This window comes from Pipistrellus hanaki, assembly GCF_964339955.1.
Source record: "Pipistrellus hanaki genome assembly, chromosome: X".
Classification (NCBI taxonomy): domain Eukaryota; kingdom Metazoa; phylum Chordata; class Mammalia; order Chiroptera; family Vespertilionidae; genus Pipistrellus; species Pipistrellus hanaki.
In genome coordinates, this window is record NC_140524.1 from 9,970,473 (window position 1) to 9,990,850 (window position 20,378).

Consider the following 20,378-nt stretch of genomic DNA (forward strand, 5'->3'; position numbering starts at 1 on the left):
GGCCCAGAAAGGGACCCAGAGCCGGTGAGACTGGGGCCGAGCGTGAGGAGACCACAGCTGTGGCTCCAGCACCCCCTGCGCTGCCTGAGGCAGGACCCCCTCACATTCTCCTAGTTAAGTCCTGGCTCCAGGTGGCAGTGCTGAGGGAGGTATGATACCGTGGCTAGGAGAGTGGGTGCTTGCTCCAGGCAGAGCCGAAGGGCGCCGAGGCACAGCCATGGCTGCAGCGAAGAGAGAGGAAACGGTGCCTGAGGCCAGTGCGGTGGCCGCGGCCCACTTGAGCGGCCTGGAGCTGGTGAAGGCCCGTGTGTTCCGCTTCCCTAAGGGCTACAGGCACTGGGCGCCGGAGGCGCGGCAGTGGACGGTGCAGGAGGCCCGGGCGCTGCTCGGTTGCCGCCGCGCAGGGATATCTTCTTTGTCTTCTTTGTGGATTATGCTTCCAACTGCTTATTCATGGAAGAAACTGAGGGCTCGGTGACTGTTCGAGATTATATTCAGTCCGCTATTGAGACCGGAAAACCTCCCGACAGTCTCCTTGGCTTAGCCAAGACCGTGGGGCAGGTTTTGGTTCGAATGCACGATGAGGACCTCATTCGTGGTCATCTCAGCACCTCGAACATGCTCCCGAAACACCCCCCCCCCCCCCCCCCCCCCGAACAGCTGGACATTGTGCTCATCGATTTTGGGCTGAGTTTCATTTCAGCGCTTCTGGAAGATAAGGGGGTTGAGCTCTACGTGCTAGAGAAAGCCTGCCTCAGTACCCAGCCCAACACCGAGAGTGTTTGAAGCCTTTTTGAAGAGCTACTGCGCCTCCTCCAAAAAGGCCAAGCCAAAAAGTTAGATGAAGCGCGCCTGAGAGGAAGAAAGAGGTCCATGGTCGGGTAGAAGAGTGGGCGTGACAACCAGAGACAGTTACGCTATTTACCTCCCAGTGAAAATTTGAAGAAGTGCTAAGAGGATGGATTACACCCAAAAAAAAGCATTTAAAAAATATTTTTAAGTGCTGTCTGTGTTCATGCTTGTTAAGTGCCATTATCCCCTGCACTGAACTGTTCTCAGGAGCTCACCATGGCACATAAGCCATGTTCTAGACCAGGGGTGGGGAACCTCTGCCTGGGGGCCGTATGAGGCCCGCAAAACCATTTGATCTGGCCTTGCCAACGTTTGACCAAATATAGCGGGCTAATTTTAAAAATATATATATATTTTATTGATTTTTTACAGAGAGGAAGGGAGAGAGAGAGTTAGAAACATCGATGAGAGAGAAACATCAACCAGCTGCCCCCCGCACCCCCCCCACTGGGAATGTGCCTGCAACCAAGGTACATGCCCTTGACCAGAATCGAACCTGGGACCTTTCAGTCCGCAGGCTGACGTTGTATCCACTGAGCCAAACCGGTTTTGGCAAGCAGGCTAATTTTTAAGTTGATATTTCTGTATGACCTGCAAATGATGTTATAAATATTCAAATTGAACCACATAATGAGAAGAGTATCCTCTGTTCGTTTCTGGGGAGATGAGAACAGAGTCTCGGTAGCAGTGCCTGTGTACCAGCCTTTTAAGCCAGTGTTGTTTTTTGTTGTGTTCCTGGCATTCCTCTTGGAATCAATGTAGTGGGATACCAGCAGCATTTTAAAAATAAAATAGAACTAGACACTAGGAAATAGAGTTACAGGTGCATTACATCTAGTATTGTAAACACTGTTTTATATGACATATATATGTGTATATAGACAAGTATGTACTCGGTTTTGATGTAAAGTATGTTTTTGAGGGTTATGGTGAATAAGATGAAAAATACAGCTTCACTCCAATTTCTCTTTAAAAAGCTTTTATACAGCAAAAACTGGTTTGGCTCAGTGGTATAGCATTGGTCTGCGGACTGAAGGGTCCCAGGTTCGATTCCGGTCAAGGGCATGTACATGGGTTGCGGGCATATCCCTGGTGGGGGGTGTGCAAGAGGCAGCTGGTCAGTGTTTCTCTCTCATCAATGTTTCTAGCTCTCTATCCCTCTCTCCTCCTCTCTGTAAAAAAATCAATAAAATATATTTTTAAAAAAGCTTTTATACAACATTGTTTTTAAATAAATAGAGAGAGAGAGAGAGAGAGAGAGAGAGAGAGAGAGAGAGACTGTGCTTGAATCAAATCCAGCCTCTGACGCTTGAGAAAGTTACTTATGTAGCTTCCCAGAGTCTCAAAACTGGGTGCTTGTGAGAATCTATAATAATAAAAGCATAATATGCTAATTAGACTGGACATCCTTCAGGACGGCCTTCTGGATGAAGCAAGGGAAGTCTGGGTCCTGGGTGCTTGCCGGTGGCTGGAGGAAAGCCCTGGTACCGGGTGCCAGAGGGAAACTGGGTAACGACAGCTGGGGGAAGGAATGTAGAAATTGCACAAATTTCATACATCAAGCCTCTAGTTAGGTATCTAATAATAGAGGAATGTGCAAATTAGCTGGAACACTGTAATGTCACAACCAATCAGCAGGGACCTGAGGCTGCATGGTTCCTGGCCTGGGTGAGGGACCTCAGGCCACACCCCACACCCCATAGGGTTTGATAGGGGACCTCAGACTTCTCCCCCCTGCCCTGGTACCAGGCCTGAAGACCTGAGGACATGCCCCCCACCCCTGTGCCAGTCTGGGAGACCTCAGGCCATGCCCCCTGCCCCAGCGCTGGGCTCCACCGGCCGCTCCACCGGCCTTGGTGCTGGGGGACCTGAGGCTTCACTCTCGACCAGAGGGGCTTGATGGGAGTGGGTCCGTCCAGGTCTGGGTCTCCTGCCTTTTTGAAGCACGTGCAGGTGGTGGGAAAGGACTTGACTCCAAGTTCCATGGTGCACCCCAAACAGGAGGGAGATTTTCATGTCCACTTTACTAATTGTCTTTCATCTCTGACACTTCTATTATAAACAGCAACTGGCAATATTAAAATATTTCCTCTCATTAATTCCCTTTTAATGTGCATGAATTTCATGCACCATGCCACTAGTATATAATAATGTAGATTAGGTACATAGCATAGTACCTGCACACACACAATTTTATTTTTAATTATATTTTCCCAAGACTACACTACACTGCCCCCCCCCCGCCCCAAAGTCTTAACCAGCTGCCCAGCACTTTTCTTCTCTGACCTGAAACAAGGACAGCAAAGCACACAATTCTTATTCTAGTGTTTCTGGATCCGTTGCTCTGTGTAGGCAATCTGAGTTCATTGTATAGGTTGGTTGGTTTTGTTATGGTTTTGGTGGCAGAAAAAAAAAATCCAGCAGGGACAGGGATGTGGGGAAACCAGCATTCTTGTTGGAATGGGCACATTTTCTGCAGAGCAATTTTTAAAAAATATGTATATTTTATTATTGGTTTTTTTACAGAGATGAAGGGAGAGGGATAGAAAGCTAGAAACATCGATCAGATAGAAATATCGACCAGCTGCCTCCTGCACCCCCCACATTGGGGATGTGCCCCCAACCAATGTACATGCCCTTGACCGGAATCGAACCCAGGACCCCTCAGTCCACAGACTGAAGCTCCATCCACTGAGCCAAACCAGTTTTGGCTGCAGAGCAATTTTTAAATTTAAATATTATTTTACTGATTTTAGAGAGGAAGGGAGAGGGAGAAAGATATATAGAAACATCAATGATGAGAGAGAATCATTGCTCAGCTGCCTTCTGCACGTGCCCCCCCTCCCCCCTGCCACATAACCCAGGCATGTGCCTTTGACTAGAATCAAACTCAGGACCCTTCAGTCTGCAGGCCAAGGCTCTAACCACTGAGCCAAACCAGATAGGGCTGGAGAGTAATTTTGTACTGTATATCTACCTCTTGGAATCTATCTAAAGGAAACAATCATTCAGGCAGAGATCATATCTACACTAATAAAAGAGAAAGAAGCAAGTTGACCGTACTTTCTCAATGCCCACCAGCCAATCAGGAGTATGCAAATTAACCCAACAAAGATGGCAGGTTAATATGCATAGGCAGCCTCAGAGCGGCTGGGGGCGGAGCAATGATGCAGCCATTCCACACCTTCCCAGCTGCAAGGAGCCTCTGGGCAGCATGGGAAAGGCGGCTCTGGCCAGAGTGAAGGCGGTGCCGGCAGCCAGAGGAAGGCAGGCCCATTCTTGCATGAATCTTTGTGCATCGGGCCTCTAGTTATTTATAATGGGGGGAAATGGAAATGATTTAAATGAACAATACCATTAAAATGCATCTTCTATGCAACCGTTCAAGATATTTTTTGAAGAATTTTTGACAGATATTGGATGAGAAAATGTCAGGGGAAAAAAGTCAATGCTAACTTTGAAAAATCTTACTTGTGCATACGACTGCTCTCCATTCACTGTGGATCTACAATTCTGGAACTATAAAAGTGTTCCCAACTGCTGGTAGCAGTTCATGCTGAATGACAAGATCCAAGTAGCTTTCATTGGTTTCTGTTTCCGAAATCGTCTTCCATTGTCCGCTCTACTTGAATATTGGAACCCCAGAACCTTCCCTCCAACCCAAGGACAAAGGCCAGAAAAACGACGCTGACAAGAAACTCAGATGCAAAATAGCAGCTCACTTTTACTACTCGAGTTAGGCGACATTTAAGCAGCAATTAAACAAGAGGGCAGAGTGCCCCAGGGCTGGTGTAGGCAAATAACGAATGAACTCCACACCCCAAATCAAACGGCAGGCACTGCAAAAATCATGGCTTCAGGGAAGGATGTATTTCCCAGGACGGGACACTCCTGTGGCCTCAAGCCCCATTTTGGGACCGGCGCCTTACGCAAAAAGGCGGGACAAAGTGCTGCATGATCTGCACCGCCATGGAAAGCCGGTCGAGCAACGTAGCAGTAGAAATCTGCATCAGGTCAGGGTCCTCAGAAGTTAATCGGCTAAGAGCGAGGGGAGAAGAAAAATCATTTTAGAGGCTGTAACTCGGCGCCTTCCTCATTCCAACCCCTCCCCCCACTGGCAATTCGACCATCTCCTTCACCATAGAGGCGTCCAGGCTGCAGCAGACCCTCTACTGACCAGTGCCCCACGGCCACCCTGAGGCCACCCTTCTGGGGTCCCCACATCGCTAACAGCGCCCCTGGGCCAGAGATCGGCCCCGCCCGCCCCCTGCTGCTACCCCCGCCCAGTCCCTTCTGGAACTTACATAAACAGGTCGCAGCCAGTCACTGTGAGGTCCCAGTGAACCCTCCCGTGGTGGGTCTCAGCACCTGCCAAGAGGTATCCACGGACCACATCTGCTTCCAAGTAAGACTGGAAAGGCACCGAGAGGGTGCTGGTGGGGTTAAGGTAAAGGCTCCATCCACACCGACTTTGTGGTTCAGGCCCCCTTGCCCACGGAGGCCGGTCTTACTCAGGCGTTCCACACCGTCCCAGCTGCTCTGAGCCGCTGGGCAGCGTGGGAAGGCGGGAAGACTGCTCTAAGACCCTCCAGGATGACCCTTCATGGACTCTGGACCACAGCCCCTCGTGAGCCACTTCCCGTGTCCCCAGGCCACACCGCTGCTTCCCCCAGCCATCTTGGTTCCATAACCCCCCCCCATCCTCCCAGATGTCTACCCAGGACCCCGAAGCCTATCCTGCCCATCCTCCTGAGTCCCCCCACCTCCCGCCCATCCCCTCACCCAGGGGACTCCATGGAAAAGATACAACTCCGTCATTGGTCTTCCCAGATTTTCGTGGGAGGTCGAAGCCACTGCACCTTCCGCTGAGTCGAGCAAGGCTCCCTCGACCTCGGGGGCTCGCGCAGCGGCAAGGCTTCCCTCTTCGGGATTGTTCTGGTCTCCAGAGCCCACGGCGCCCTCTGGGCCATCGGGTGACCGGGCACCCTCTGGGCCACTGGGTAACCCAGCACCGCCCTCCACTCCGGCCCTACCGTCGTCGTCGTGCTTCTTTGGCGCCTGCATGGCTGATCTGCTGCCACAAGCCGGAAGTCCCCTAACACTCAAGCTAAGACAATAGGTTCTCCCAAGAAGCTCCGCCCCCTGCAGGCTGCGCCTGCGCATACTGACCTGGGGGGCGGCTCCTGGCACTGGATTGGCTCCCCTCTGCGTCTGCCCTGCGGGGAGACCCCCGCGAGAGGAGCTGCTGGGCGCCTTCACGAAGCCCCGCCCCTCAGTGCTTCACGAAGCCCCGCCCCTCAGTGCTTCACGAAGCCCCGCCCCTCAGTGCTTCACAAAGCCCCGCCCCTCCTTGCTTCACGAAGCCCCGCCCCCGTGCTTCAGAAGCTCCGCCCCCGTGCTTCACGAAGCCCCGCCCCCGTGCTTTACGAAGCCCCGCCCCTCCCTGCGTGCTGCCCGAGGGCCCCGCCCTCCTGGAAGGGCCGGTCTGGAATGAAGGCCTGGATGCTGGGAGGCGGAGTGCGTCCACCATCCACCGGAAGCCAGCAGAAAGGTGGGTGGAATGTGGCCGGGAAACAGGCTCCAGACATGGCCGCCTCAGCCGTGCAGGAGCACCAGCCCTCGGGCTTGCAGGCCGTGCCCTGAGGGGAGGACATGGCCGGTGTCCCTGTGGGCTCACTGTGTGTCCATCAGTAAATGGCGAGGGGCGGGGGGCCCGCTGGGGGACAGCTGGCCATGTTAAAAGTCTCCTCCAGCCTCAGACTTTTAGGAATCTGAGAATAAACAGTATTTCTCAAAGCGTACTGATGGGCTCCTGTCCCACAAGCAGCCAGTTCCCTCGGGGCAACCCAGGAACTCACTGCCCCCGAGGACGGCTGTAGAAGGCCCCCGTGCTCGTGGAGACCCCAAGAGATGCCTTTAGGCTTTCCACTCCCACGGCCGCGACAGCAGCTCCCAAACCTGCTGCTCCAGGCAGGCAATAGGGGCTACCGCCTCACCTCCACTCCCCTTACCCTCCCCCACATACATGAGCTACCGCCTCACCTCCACTCCCCTTACCCTCCCCACATACATGAGCTACCGCCTCACCTGCACTCCCCTTCCCCTCCCCACATACATGAGCTACCGCCTCACCTCCACACCCCTTACCCTCCCCCACATACATGAGCTACCGCCTCACCTGCACTCCCCTTACCCTCCCCCACATACATGAGCTACCGCCTCACCTCCACTCCCCTTACCCTCCCCACATACATGAGCTACCGCCTCACCTCCACTCCCCTTACCCTCCCCCACATACATGAGCTACCGCCTCACCTGCACTCCCCTTACCCTCCCCCACATACATGAGCTACCGCCTCACCTGCACTCCCCTTACCCTCCCCACATACATGAGCTACCGCCTCACCTGCACTCCCCTTACCCTCCCCCACATACATGAGCTACCGCCTCACCTGCACTCCCCTTACCCTCCCCACATACATGAGCTACCGCCTCACCTCCACTCCCCTTACCCTCCCCACATACATGAGCTACCGCCTCACCTCCACTGCCCTTACCCTCCCCACATACATGAGCTACCGCCTCACCTCCACTCCCCTTACCCTCCCCCACATACATGAGCTACCGCCTCACCTCCACTCCCCTTACCCTCCCCCACATACATGAGCTACCGCCTCACCTGCACACCCCTTACCCTCCCCCACATGCATCCAAAAACCGGACAGAAGCATCAGGACAGGCCCGTGATTTCCAAGAAAAGGTTGTCCCCCAAATTGGGAGGTTAGGCGTGAGGGGTGTCTTCAGGGCACTCATCCCCTCGTGCAGCCCCGCCTTCATGACCTCATCTAAGCCCCATTACCTCTCAAAGGCCCCATTTCCAAATACCGTCTGGCGGGGGGTCAGGGCTTCAGTGTACATGGATTTTACGGGAGCCGGGGAAGGACCCAAACATTCAGTCATAGCCGAGTGCTCCTCCCTGACTCCATTATGTGTTTGTATTTTTAACGGGGAGCCAAGGATGGATGTGACCAAATATCGAAACAGCATCTTAACTGATGGCGAGTCCACGGTCTCTGTGTGACAGGAGGGGGTGCTCGGGTCGCACAGGTACTCCCAGCTGCGGGACGGGACAGGACAGGACGGGACAGGACAGTGCACTAAGGTTTTGTGATAACAATCTGTTAAAGCAATCCCCATCCCAATGCCCTCAGGAAGCTCCCGGAATCACAGAGCTATGGAGGCCCACACTACTTTCTCTCAAGTTCACCTGGGAGTGCCCTCCCCCCCTGGGCTGGGGCCTGGGAGACCCTGCTTCCCAGCTGGCTGCTGCAGGGGTGCTGATGCTCCTGCTCCTGTGCCAGGCCCCACCCCCACATCTCAGGCACAGGGGGGCCGCAGGCCACGTCTGCGTTCCTCTCCGCTGCTCTGGCCCCCCTCTCCCTGCTGCTCTGGTGCCTGTCCTTACCCAGCCCTGCTCTGTGCCCAGAGCTGCCCAGGTGGGTGGCACCACTCAGGGCGCTTTGTCCAGGATGCCAGTTGGGCTCAGCCAGTGGAGACCAGAGGGTGGGAGGAGTCGGAAGCAAGGGTGTTTGTCTCCTCACAGCTCCTGGGGCTCCCTGCTGCTCTGGGCATGGCCGCATTCCTCAGCTCTCAGGGGCTGCAGCAGCACTGGCCCTGTCCCGCCCCTTTGGCCCGGGCTGTGCTATAGGCAAGGTGGCTTTTCCTCAGGCGAGGCTTAACGAAAAGGAATAAATTGAGAAGATGTTTTTGTATTTTGGTGCCTGACCACCCTTGGTGGCTGTGGCATACTGGTAAATGTTTGTCAGCTTGTTCTTGGTGTGTGGGCAGGTGGGGAAATTGGAAAGTATGCACATACATCTGTATAGAAGTTTATTAGAATTCTAGCTCTGTTACAATTCTGACTCCCATAAGGAATGTGTAGTACCCCCAATTTAAAATATAATAAAATATAAGATACTATTTATTGTAAATTTCATGGACTTCATGGATTCCCACAGATTGTTTTAGCTGACTTTTGCCAAACTCCTATACCTGTAGCCAATCTGTAATTGCCAATGTGGCCCAGACATGATTGTCACTTGATATTTTCATTCATGTTCTTGAGTAAGGCAAAAACAGCACAGACATCCATCCATCATAATGTTGTCAAATCATAATGTTGGAATATGGCAAACGCATTTCCTCACATTTTTATGCTATTCACATTGGGCCAGCTACAAGTAACACACAATTTCAAGTACATTGGATCTCATTAGTATATTTTCCTCCGTCACTTCCTTAAGTCTAGGCAATCTACAAGACAATCATCCAGAGGTTGGCAAACCAGAGCTCACTAGTCACAAGTGGCTCGCAAGCCGTGGTTTGCCGCTCTGTTGACTAATGAGTTTGCCGACCACTGCAATAAGCCAAGGCCTGATTTGCACCATTTGCCAATTTCCGTGGTGTCAACATTCTAACTCTGGCCGATTTCAAACCACCAGCGGATGTCATGGAACCCGTGTCAGGCAGAGATGTGTCCTCGCTCAGGATTGTACACTATTTCCACCTGGCAGCCCCAATACACAAAATTAGCTACAAGCGCGTAGATGACAGTACCATGTAGCGAAACCATTAGAAAGTCGTGTTTTTGTACCTTTCAGAAGTATAATTCATTTCAGTTATAATTGGATTGTAATTTCATGTAATTAAGATTCTAATAATTATGCCAGATAAATGACCAGTGGAGATCACTATGCAGCACAGAGCCTGTAGTGAACATTATTGTATTATAGCCTTAAAAGTTGCTCTGTTGAGCTGAGACCGGTTTGGCTCAGTGGATAGAGCGTCAGCTTGGGGACTGAAAGGTCCCAGGTTCGATTCCGGTCAAGGCATGTACTTTGGTTGCGGGCACATCCCCCAGTAGGGGGTGTGCAAGAGGCTGCTGGTCGATGCTTCTCTCTCATCGACGTTTTTAGCTCTCTATCTCTCTCCCTTCCTTTCTGTAAAAAATCAATAAAAAAAAAGTTGCTCTGTTGAAATTTATGATCAATATTCTTACCACACATACCCAACAAAATAATAAAGGGGTGGGAGGAGACTTTGGCTGATGATGTCTATGCCCTTGATGGGGGTGATGGCTAAGGGTTATGCTTACCCCCAACCTCGTAGAGTTGTATACATTAAATATGCTCAGCCCTCTACCTGTTAAGCATACCTCAATAAATGCTTAGGAGAATAGGATAAAATAAGCTTTTATTATTGGCTGCACTGAACATCCAACTCCCAAATTTCCAGTGATTTAACACTCAGTTCTTGGGAGCCTCCATGAGCCACCCCCACCCACCTCTGCTCATTGGTCCCTGGCCCCTGCTCACACCTCCCTGCAGGGTCCTTTCATGAAGCAAACTTAGCAGCAAACCTCACAGGTTCCACTCGTTTCCTGTGACGCCTTGACTGGCACTCCATCGGCAGGTGCGGGCATCTTAGGATGACTTGGAGTATCCTCATGTAGTGGGTGTGGTTCATTCGCAGGTACGGCAAGCCTCTGGCTATTTTTACACAGGGAGCAGGTGCTTACAGAACATGTAAAGGGCTGGTATAGACATATAAAGAGTGGCATGTAGGCTGAGGCCGGGAATGGCCCGGTGACCACCGAAAAGACCTGCCAAGGGCGTCGGTCCCCAGGCCACAGGGAGGTGGGGAATCAGGGAGCTGCTGACTCCACCGCTGGTTCCCGGAACACACTCCCCCTGGCTGTGGTCTAAGATCAGGAAGTGTGTGGCTTCCAGAGCCACCCTGCAGCTAGCTGCTGGATCTGCATGGGCCACAAGAAAGGAGCCTTGCACCCAGGGGTGTGCTGCCGAACCTCCAAACAAATAAAAACACACCCAGTGTCTCACCAGCACCTCTCAGAGTGTTCTTTCTATATCGTGATTTGATGGAAAATTCTACAAATATCATTAAATCCACTCAGCCAGATGTGTGGTTCAAGAGCAATATTTCCTTGTGACTTTCTGTCTGGGTAACTTATCCATAGGTGTAAATAGAGTATTAAAGTCCTCCACTATTGCCGAAGCCGGTTTGGCTCAGTGGTAGAGTGTCGGACTGCAGACTGAAAGGTCCCAGGTTCGATTCCGGTCAAGGGCATGTACCTTGGTTGCGGGCACATCCCCGGTAGAGAGGGTGTGCAAGAGGCAGCTGATCGATGTTTCTCTCTCATCAACGTTTCTAGCTCTCTATCTCTCTCCCTTCCTCCTCTCTGTGAAATATCAATAAAATATATTTAAAAAAAAAATAAAGTCCTCCACTATTATTGGACTAGAGGCCCAGTGCACAAAATTTGTGCAAGGGTAGGCCTTCCTTCCTTCCCCTGGCTGCCGACACCAGCTTCTCTCTGGCACCCAGGACCTGGGCTTCCTTTGAAACCCAGGTTTCATCCAGAAGGTCGTCTGGGAGGACATCTGTTCTAATTAGCCCATTATGCTTTTATTAGTATAGATTATTATCAACTTCTCCCTTTCAGTCTATTGATAATTGCTTTGTATATTTTGATGCTTCTAGGTTGCGTGCATATCCTATATAACAAAGAGCTAATATGCAAATGTCATCACACTGTCATGTTGGGGCCAGGGGACCTAAGGCCAGGCTGGGGGACCTGAGGCCAGGCTGGGGGATCTGAGCCCAGGCTGGGGGATCTGAGGCCACACCCCCCTCCCCAGTGCTGGGGCCTGGGGACCTGAGACTGCCCGCCCCCCTCCCAGCAGGGCTTGACCAGGGAACTGAGGCTGCAGCTCCCGCCTGGAGGGGCTTGATGGGGGACCTGAGGCTGTGCCCCCTGCCCTGCAGGGTTTGATGGGGGTAGGGATGGCCGTATCTGAGTTTTGCAGGATTTCAAGGTGCATGTGGGTGGGTGGGGACTTGAGTCTGGGTCCCTCGGCACACCCCAGCCTCTGACAGGAGGGAGATTTTCATATGCACTTTACTAATTTCCTTTCATCTCTGACACTTCTATTATAGAAAAAGGGCAAATAGCAATATTTAAATATTTCATCTAATTAATTCCCTTTTAATGTGCATGAATTTTGTGCACCGGCCCATTTGTATATTAATAAGTATGTCTTCTCCATGAATTGTATCCTTTTCCATTGTAAATTGTCCATCTTTGTCTCTTGTAACATTTTTGCCTTGAAATCTATTTGTCTGATATATCTGGGTGTCATTTGTTTGAAGTATCCTCTTCCACCTATATTCACTCTGAGCTTATGTGTGTCTTTTGAGCTGAGATGGGTCTCCTAAAGGATGAATATAGTAGCGTCTTATTTAATGCATCCTGCTATTCTGTACCTTTTGATTGGTGAGTCCAGTCCATTTACATTTAGGGTGATTATTGCTATATGAGGACTTATTACAGGCATTTAATCTTTTGTTTTCTGATTGGTCTGTATCTCTATTATTTCTTTTCCCTCATGTTTCTGTCTATTTTAGTTTTGTGGTTTTTTAAATGTTTTTTTCCTACATTTCTTCTTTTTTAAAATTTATCAATGCTGCAATACAATCCACAATTATCAGGAATGCAAAGAAGAAAATTTAACCCCATTATGAGGAGAGAAGCCAGTCACGAAAAGGCATCCAGATTGGAAAGGAAACAATCAAACTGCCTTATTTTCAGACAACCTGTTCACCTAGGATGAAAATATGATGTAATCCTTACAAGAGCTATAAAAACTATAAATAAGATTGGCAAGGTTTCCGGAAACTAGGAATATTAGGAGTTAACTCCTCCCCTCTAATGCTTAACTCATCATCTCGACACTTCATCACTGATCTGAAATGTTAGTAAGCCATAAAATTCTTATTCTATGCCCAGATGGTGTGGTTCAGTGGTTAAGCATCGACCTATGAACCAAGAGGTCACAGTTTGACTCCTGGTCAGGGCATGTGCCTGGATAGTGGGATCAGTCCCCAGTATGGGGTGTGCAAGAGCCACCTGATCAATGATTCTCTCTCTTTGGTGTTTCTATGTCTCTCTCCCTCTCCCTTCCCCTCTGAAATAAAAAATATATATATATATTTTTAAAATTCCTATTCTAGTGTTTCTGGGTTGTTTTAACTTCTCATGCAAACTAAGGTTTTTTTTGTGGTTTTTTTTTTTGTGTCATTGTTGGTATTTTTTACAAGAATCAGAACTACTGGCATAAATAGGTGAGCAAACTAGAATTCTGGCGAGGGGGCACACTTTCTGCCTAGCAATTGTTTACTATAAATTAAGAGCCTTAAAAATAGAAACATACATTCTTAACTCTAATTTTACTTCTTGGAATCTATCTTGAGGAAATAACCATTCAAATAAAATTATACAGAACTCCATTAGATCATTATAAGAGGAGGGAAAACGAAAACATTAAATGTTCTACAATTACACTATTATTATTCTTTTATGAATCCATGGATATGTATTTAATTTTTTTTAAAGAAAGAGCACATATATTAAATGAAAATAGTTTGGAAAAACTTTAACCCTGAACTTGCAAAAATTATACATTATATAGTATTGTTGTGCCATTAATACATAAATGCAACTATAAAATTAAGAAAATATTCCCAAACTAGAGGCCCGATGCATGAAAATTCATGCAAGAGTAGGCCTTCCCCCCCCCCCCCAGCTGCCTACACTGGCTTCCCTCTGGTACCTGGGACCCAGGCTTCCCTCCGGCCACCTGCAGGCACCCAGGCCCCCCCCCTTTGTCAGGAAGGACGCCAGAATGACGTCCACTCTAATTGGCACATTACCTTTCATCATTATAGATACTGACAGCAGTTAATGCCGAATCCCTCACCTCCCCACGAAACCAGAGACAAAGGCAAAAAAAAAAAATTGGAGGTGCGGTAACTGAAAATAATCTCACACAGGACTAGCAGTTCAGCTTTATTTTCTGCTGTAACAATTAAGAACCCCATTCTCCAGCAATAGAGAGTGCGGAAGGACCGATACAAGCAAACGATTGGGCCCCATAATAAAGTGGCCACCCCTGTAGGAACCAATGCCCCAGGGGAGGATGCAGTGCCCAGGGAGGGACCCTAGGTTAGCCTTGGTCCCCTTCCGGCCTAGGGTTAACTAAAAGAAATGGAGGCATAATGCGATGCATGGTCCGAATCAGCAGGCAAAAGTCATGGAGCCAGGAAGAGAAAGACATTAGGAGCTGGTTGGGGTCTTCAGCAGCCAGATGGCTAAAAGAAGGGGAGAAATCAAATTAAATGTGCTAACTCTGCCCTGAGCTCTCTCTGTCCACTTAGGTGGTGACAGGCCCAGTTCACCCCAAGTATCTGCTTAGACGTGACATTAAAAAAAAAAAAAAAAAAAAAAAAAAAAAAATATATATATATATATATATATATATATATATATATATATATATATATATATATATATAATTGATATTTTACAGAGAGGAAGGGAGAGAGATAGAGAGCTAGAAACGTCGATGAGAGAGAAACATCGACCAGCTGCCTCTTGCACACCCCCTACCAGGGATGTGCCCGCAACCAAGGTACATGCCCTTGACCGGAATCGAACCAGGGACCTTTCAGTCCGCAGACTGATGCTCTACCACTGAGCCAAACTGGTTTCGGCTAGACGTGACATTTTGGGGGGATCCCCAATTCACTATTATAAGGACCCTCTGGAGAACCCCCCTGGCCACCTACCCACCCCATGTCCCCCACACCATGTTTTTAGAACTAACATAGTAAGAAGGTTGTCAAACACTGCGAGTTCCTGCTTAACAAACATTCGTTGGGGTTGGTCACACCGGGCCAGGTACTGGAAGGCCAGCACTGCCGCCCTGTGTGACTGCAAAGGCACTGTGAAGGAGCTGGAGGAGACTCAGTTAAGCACCATCCCATTCAGACTTTGTTGCTTCCTCTAAGGCCACTCTCCCCCGTCTTAGTCCCCCTCCTGGTCCCCGGGGCTACCTCCCCCCACCATCTCAACCGCCCACCACTGGCCCATCCCCTCAGCCACCCGGCTCACCTCTCTCCCCTATGCTCCCTCCCCCGGCTGACCCCTCCTTCCTGTCCCAGGTCCAGGCCTACTGTGTCCCCCTGGCCATCCAGCCACTTGCCAAATAGGATACAACTGGAGCCTTCCTCGTCGTTGTGGTTGTGGTGGAATTCTGGCTATGGTCCTTGGCTCGGCATCTGCGCCGGGCGCAGGAGCATCGAGTGGCCGTGAGACCTGTGACGCTGGCCTGGCTTCGGCACCGGCCTCCCCGCTGCCGCCTCTCCCGGGTTCCTGGTGGTCTCCGGGGCGATCTTGGCCACCACGGCCCCCCGCACTGGCCTGGCCTTCTCCCTCTTCGACCACATGGCCCGCGCCTGGATCCTCAGCCTCCATGGCCCTCAGCCTCCTTCCCGCTCACTGCTCAGGAGGGAGGGGCGTCAGGGAGCCCCGCCCCCTAACCATTAGCACCAGTCTAACTTTGCAGAGCACGTCCTGCTGCCATTAACTAGAAAGGGCCCTGGGCACGTGACTGTTTCTCCTCCCCCTCCCCCCCCCCACGCATCCCCATGCCTGGGGATGGGGATGTACCCCCAGCTCAGACCCTGGAGGACCCGGGATGGATGGGCCTTGCTCCTGCAGCAACACTGCTCACCCGGGCACTGTCCCTTAGTGCTGCCCGCCAGCCTGGGGGAGGGCAGCTGCCAGCCCCACTGCCTCTGCCTGGCACGCACACTGCCCTGTCTCAGACCTCAGGCTCGGGCGGGCTGGGTCCCGCTGCTCAGGAGGGACCAGCACGTTGGACAAAAGCACTAAAGGAGCGGGAGCACCGCCCCTGCGACAACTCCCAGCACCTCTGCTGGCTCAGCCCTCATGGACTGTCCTTACCCCTAGGAGCAAAGTCCTCAGGGGTAGGGGTGGCAAATGGCAGGGGAGGGCTGGAGGTGCCAGGGTCCCTCAACTGAGAAACAACCCTGTATCTGCTGGCCTGCTGGTATAAGAAGGCGAGCAAACTAGAATTCTGGCGGGAGGGCACGCTTTTTGGATAGCAATCGTATGCAGTAGACTAATAGCCTTAAAAAAAGAAATACAAACATACATTTCTAAGTGAGTCCTCATACCTGTTGGAATCTTATCTTGAGGAAATAACCATCCGGCAAAATCATATAGAAGAACTCCATCGAATCACTGTATTAGAAGAAAAATGGAAACACGAAACGTCAAGCAATGATATTATTGTACTTCTTTCACGCATCAAGAGACATGTACTTCAAGTTTCTCTTAGATCACAAAATAAACTGCTGAATGGAGTGGATGCAGAGACATGGAAGAATGGAACAGAGTGCGGAATATCGGAGGGAAGGTGGAGGGGGATGGGTGTGTGGGAAGGAATCAACCAAGAACCTTGTATGCATGTATGCGTGGCCCATGGCCATAATGGGGTGGTGCAGGCTTGGGGGGGGGGAGGGTGAGTGGCTGAAGAAGGTAGATGGGGGCAAAAGTATGACATATGCAATATAACAACAAAGAATTATAAAATAAATAAATAAAGGTTGCTAAGAGAGTATGTCATAAAAGTTCTCATCACAATAAAGTTTTTCTTAGAAAGAGGGAAAGGCCGTAGGTTAAATATAAATAGCTCAGAAAAAAATTTACTCCTGAATTTGCAAAACTTATGCATTGTATATTATTTTGTGCATTCAATATATAAAGATTATAGAGCTAAGAAACTATTCTGAAATACCAGCAACTGTTAATGCTGCAATGGCAGGACACAGCTCATTTTCATTTTCTTCCATTTCCTAACTTGTCTTCAAGCAACTAGAGCCATGGTCGGCAAACTGAAGCTCGCGAGCCACATGCGGCTCTTTGGCCCCTTGAGTGTGGCTCTTCCACAAAATACCACGGCCTGGGAGAGTCTATTTTGAAGAAATGGTGTTAGGAGAAGTTTAAGTTAAAAAAAATTTGACTCTCTCTAGCTGAAACCGGTTTGGTCAGTGGACAGAGCATCGGCCTGCAGACTGAAGGATCTGGGGTTCGATTCCAGTCAAGGGCATGTACCTTGGTTGCGGGCACATCCCCATTGTGGGGTGTGCAGGAGGCAGCTAATGGACGTTTCTTTGTCATCGATGTTTCTAGCTCTCTATCCCTCTCTCTTCCTCTCTGCAAAAAATCACTAAAATCTTTAGAAAAAAAATTGGCTCTCAAAAGAAATTTCAATCGCTGTACTGTTGATATTTGGCCCTGTGGACTAATGAGTTTGCCAACCACTTAGTAACGGAATTGCACATCTCCGCTCCGACCCAGGGATCGGGTAACTGAAAACACACTAAAAGGAGAGTAGCGGCTCATTTTTATTTTTATTTTCTGCTGTTAACGAACAATTCAGAAACCCCCCTCCAGCTACAGGAAAACAATAGAATGGAAAGTAACAAAGGGGCAGTACAAGCAAACAATTAGGTCCCCATAATGAAGTGGCAACTCATGCAGGGGTCCATGTCTCAGGGAAGGATGCACTGCCTCGGGGAGGGGGGGGGGACTCTAGGTTAGAGTTGGCCCCCATTTACAGTCTTGGGGTCAACGCAAATAAAATGGGAGCACAATGCGTCGCATGGTCCGGATCACCAGCAAAAGCTCCTGGAGACAGGAGGAGACGGAAAGCCGCAGTTGGTCCCTGTCTTCAGCAGTCAGGCGGCTAAAGGAGGGAAAAAGAAAAAGAAATAAAATATGATAACTTTGCCCCTAGCTCTGTGTGTCCCCTCAGGTGGTGAGGGGCCCAGTTTACCATGAGTACCTCCCTAGAACTGACATTTTATTTTATTTTATTTTATTTTACTTTATTTTGTTTTGTTTTGTTTTATTTTGTTTTATTTTACTTTATTTTGTTTTGTTTTGTTTTGTTTTATTTAATTTTGTTTTATTTTATGGGAGTGGAAGGATGGTGGGGGAGAGAGAGAGAGACAAACAAAAATGTGAGAGAAACACATGGATCAGGTGCTTCTCTCACACTGGGGGGGGGGGGGCAGGTATTGAACCTACAAGCCAGGTAGGTTCTTTAAACAGGGCATTGAACCTTCCACCCTCCAGTGTGCCCGCCCATGCTCTAACCATTAGGCTTCACCGGCCAGGGCCGGATCTGACTTTTGGGGGGATCTCCAATTCAATATGATAATGACCCTCCCGAGCCCCACCCTTGCCACCTGCGCACCCCACCTCCATCCCCCACCATGACCCTCTTTAGAACTCACATAGTGAGAAGATGGCCAGTCACAGTGAGCTCCTGCTCCACGGTTGGTCCGAGAGACTGGGTTCGCGGGGCCAGGAAATGGCACGCTCTCGCTGCCTCCACGGGTGATCTGAAGGGCACCAGGATGGAGCTAGGGGAGATCCGTTAAGGCGCCATCCCATTCAGACTTGGCCGCTTCCTCTCAGGCCACTCTCACCCGACTCAGTCCCCTCACGTGTGCCCCCTCAGGCCGCCTCCCCCCCTCCGCCTCCGCCATCTCCACAGCCCGCCATTACCCACCCCTCAGCCCCCCGGGCCGGCCATCCCCTCAGCCTCCCCCCCTCCCCGGGCTGACCCCTCCTCCTGTCCCAGTGTCCAGCCTAGGCCCGGCCCCCCGCCCCCGGCCATTTTCCCAAAAGGGATACAAATGGAAAGTGTCTGGTCTTGGAATTCCGGCCGCGGGCGCTGGCATGGCAGCGGCACCCCCCTCAGGAGCCTCGAATGCCGGGGCGGCCTGTGGCGCTTCCCTGGGGACAGCATCGCCTCTCCTGGGGTCCTCGGGGCCATCAGGGCCACCTTGGCCGCCAGGGGCCCCCGCAATGGCCTGACCTTCTGCATCTTCGGCCACAGCGGCCGGGACAGGGAGGTCCGCCTGCATGGCCCTCACCTCCCCTCTCTGAGGCCGCTGCACCCCAGGCGCCCGTTTCTGACAGGAAGCCCCGCCCCTTAACGGAGCCACCACCTGCGAGCCCCACGGCGCATGCGCACACGGGCCCTGTGCCATTTGCTGCACACCGGCCAGTGCGTGCCCTGGGCACGTGACTGCTTCCCGCCAAATCTGCCCAGCAACAGCTGGCGGGGAGCCCCGGAGCCAGCCCAGCGAGCTTCTCGCGGGGGCAGCTTGCTGCTGGGGGACCTGTCATTGGTCTCAGTGGGTCAGAGGCCTCAGGCCAGTCCCCGGGAGTCTCGCCTGGGCCCTGCCCGCCCTGCCCACGTGTACCCCAGCTCAGAGACTGGAGGACTTGGATGGATGGGCCTTGCTCCTGCAGCAACACTGCTCACCCGGGCACTGTCCCTTAGTGCTGCCCGCCAGCCTGGGGGAGGGCAGCTGCCAGCCCCACTGCCTCTGCCTGGCACGCACACTGCCCTGTCTCAGACCTCAGGCTCGGGCGGGCTGGGTCCCGCTGCTCAGGAGGGACCAGCACGTTGGACAAAAGCATAAAAGGAGCCGGAGCACCGCCCCTGGGACAACTCCCAGCCCCTCTGCCCTCTGGTGGCTCAGCCCTCATGGGGCTCACCCTCATTTAGAAGCAAAGTCTCGTCATTCTGAGCGTGGGAGGGTGGGTGGGTGTGATGAGGGTGGGAGGAAGGCTGGAGGTGTCAGAGGTGCCTGGTCCCTCAAGTGGTAGGTGACCCTGTGTCTGCTGATCTCCTCGGGACAAGTTTACTTCTGTGTCTGGGAAGGGGGTCAGGTCTCCAGGAAAAGTACAGCGAGAGGTGAGCAGGTCTAGGGCAATGCCTGGACACGTGTTCCTGTGCCCACGCTGCTGCTCTGCCCACAATCGTGGGAGTGGGTAGATGTGGTGTCTGTCCCAGGGGTCAGGGGCAGCTCGCCTGGCTGGCATAACTGTGGGCACCCGCCAGGGAAGGGATCGGAATGGTGCACTTTCCATATCTCAAGTATTCCATGTAGCAGCTTTTCTTTTTTTTTTTAAATTTCTTTATTGATTAAGGTGTTACATATATGTCCTTATTCTAAGGTGATCAGACATCCCGCTTTTGGCAGGACAGTCCCAATTTTTAACAATTTGTCCCGCATCCTGCAGCATTTTCAAAAATTCGGGACTTTTTTAAAACCCCGTGGGACTGTACCGCCAAAAGTGGGACGTCTGGTCACCTTACCTTATTCCTCCACCCCCCTCCCCATTTCCTCCACTCATGCTCTCACCCCCTGTTATCTGTGTCCATTGGTTAGGCTTATATGCAGGCATACAAGTCCTTCGTTGATCTCTCCCCTTTATCCCAACCCTCTCCTACCTTCCCTCTGAGGTTTGATGTAGCAGCTTTTCTTAAGTCACGTCTGTATCACAGCTAATCCCAAACCTGGTGAGAAAGAGCTTTGCAACACAGGCTGCACTATGTTATAGCTGAGTAGATTCTCCAAAGACTTTCCCATACCCAGAGATCAGGTTGAGGGGTAAGGTGGGATTGGGGGGGGGGTAAAGGGGGACATCCTTTTCTGCTAAAACAAACAAACAAACAAAAACAAAATGGAAACCTAACAATAGAAATGCAATTTCTGGA

General features: G+C 51.1%; 2 pseudogenes across 2 annotated transcripts in view; one reads left to right on the plus strand and one right to left on the minus strand.

Moving 5' to 3' along the window:
- Positions 1-217: 217 nt before the first annotated feature.
- On the plus strand, positions 218-886 carry LOC311615381 (EKC/KEOPS complex subunit TP53RK-like; annotated as a pseudogene). Its single transcript has one exon. The product of its transcript is annotated as an EKC/KEOPS complex subunit TP53RK-like (transcript).
- A 3,865-nt stretch (positions 887-4,751) lies between these two features.
- LOC311615382 (ribose-5-phosphate isomerase-like) overlaps positions 4,752-20,378 on the minus strand; it is a 49,508-nt pseudogene continuing 33,881 nt past the window's right edge. Inside the window, exons 3-4 of the transcript in view lie at positions 5,157-5,263; positions 4,752-4,890 (exon numbers count right to left, since the gene is read on the minus strand). The product of the transcript in view is annotated as a ribose-5-phosphate isomerase-like (transcript). The remainder of the gene's footprint in view (positions 4,891-5,156; positions 5,264-20,378) is intronic.